Here is a 2057-nt window from a genome sequence, read left to right on the forward strand (position 1 = left end):
TGCATTTTGATTTATTATATTTTTCAAATTATTTGTGTTGGCTAAGATATAATCTCATTGTAAACAAAGGATCACTTTTGTAACAAAACTTTAAAGTCAAAGACAGGGGATCATGAAAGTAACACAAAAAAAGCTATTCATCAAGTACAAGGAAGCATCCGTAAGATTGCAGTCACATTTTTCAGCAAAAAGTATTTATGTCAGAATGGAGTGGGATAACATATTCAAGATGCTAGCCAGGCATGTGGCACATGGTGGCACTATGATCCCATGTAATTACAGTGATTAAGAGGATGAGGCAGGAAGATCACAAGTTTGAGGCCAACTTAATCAATGTATTGAGAACCTATCTTAATTTTTCAAAATAATAACATGAAAAGGGCTGGGGATATTTTCAGTGGTAAAGCACTCCTGGATTAAATATCCATTGCCACAAAAAAGAGGAAAAAATAAAATAAAAGCAAGCAAGTATGAAAGGAAGCAAGAAAAAAAGTAAAAAAAATAAAAAAGAAGGAAATAAAGTGCTTTATATCTTACCAAGCAGAGTGGTGCATGCTTATAATCCCAATTACCTGGGAGATTGAGGCAGTAGGTTTACAATACAATGTTAGCCTATACAAATTAGCAAGACCTTATTTCAAAATAAAAATAAAATTGGCTTTGGATGTATATGAGTGGTAGAGAGCCCCTGGGATCAATCCCCATTACCACACAAAAGAAACTGAAGAACCCTTTTTTTTCTGGAAAAACTACCCTTCAATAAGGAAGGAGATAATGAGACAAACAAAATCTGAAGGATTTGGTTATTAATGAAGTCACACTATAAAAAATACTAAAGAAAGTCCTTCAAATTGAAATGAATGTACAATAGACAGAAACATGAAAATATATAAAAATAAAGGTTTCCAATCTATGGTAAATGTATAAAATATATAGTAACAAACACTATTCAAATTTATATGCATAGAATTCCAATACAAAAAAAGTTTATAAAAACTATAAATCTATGTTTATGGGTATATACTATACAAAAATGTGATTTGTAACACTGATAAAAAGTAGGGAAATAGGGTCATAAAGAACTACAGATTTTAGGATTTTTTTTTAGTTGTAGATAGACACTACCTTTATTCATTTTTATGTGGTGCTGAGGTGCAAGGCAAGCGCTCTACCACTGAGCCACGACCCCATCCCCAAGAACAACGTTTTATGTGTGATTGAAGTTAACAGTTTAAAATAGATTGCTAGAATTTTAAGATAATTTATATAGCTACAATAGCAGTAACAAAGAAAATATCTGTAACAAACTGAGAATGGAATCAAAGCATATCATGAAAAAAATCAATGAAAAAAAAAGAATGCAGTAATAAAGTAAAGGAAGGAGAGGAAAAGCTAAAAGACATATAGAAAAAAATAAAATTACTATAAAAAGTTTTCTCTACAATAAAAATTATTTAAATATAAATGGATTAAAATTCTCATTCAAAAAGCCATAGATTGGAAGATCAAGATGTCAGGGTTTAAAACTGGCAACACATCTCAGTCCCTCTGCAGTTTAGAATCAATATAGTGAGACAATGACTCCTCTAAGTTTAATATTTATTTTGCTAATTTCCAACTTTGGGGTCTATTCTAGAAAAATACTCTACCTTTGTATTAGCATAGTATACAGAGAATTTTCAATAAGTTCTTATGATTTATTAGTATATGTTTTCCTTCAAATGGTCTCAATTTCGGGTGATTATTTTCTATACTCAAAATGGTGCTAAGGATTGATTATAGCTCTTTGAACTTGTTGAGTATGTTCTTTAATGCTGAGATATACCGCCAGTCTGGGTATACATCAAGGAGAATGTAGCCCACTAAAGTGAACCCATGCCAGTACTGGTGGCACACACCTGTAATCCCAGCAATTCATGAGGCAGGAGGATTGAAAATTCAATCATAGCCTCTGCAAATTACCATGGTCCTTAGCAATTTAGTGCGACCCTGTTTCGAAATAAAAAGTAAAACAGACTGGGGATTTTGCTGAGTAGTAAAGCACCTCTGGGTTCAAT

The sequence above is a fragment of the Ictidomys tridecemlineatus genome, chromosome X (assembly GCF_052094955.1).
Source record: "Ictidomys tridecemlineatus isolate mIctTri1 chromosome X, mIctTri1.hap1, whole genome shotgun sequence".
In the NCBI taxonomy this organism is placed as follows: Eukaryota; Metazoa; Chordata; class Mammalia; order Rodentia; family Sciuridae; genus Ictidomys; species Ictidomys tridecemlineatus.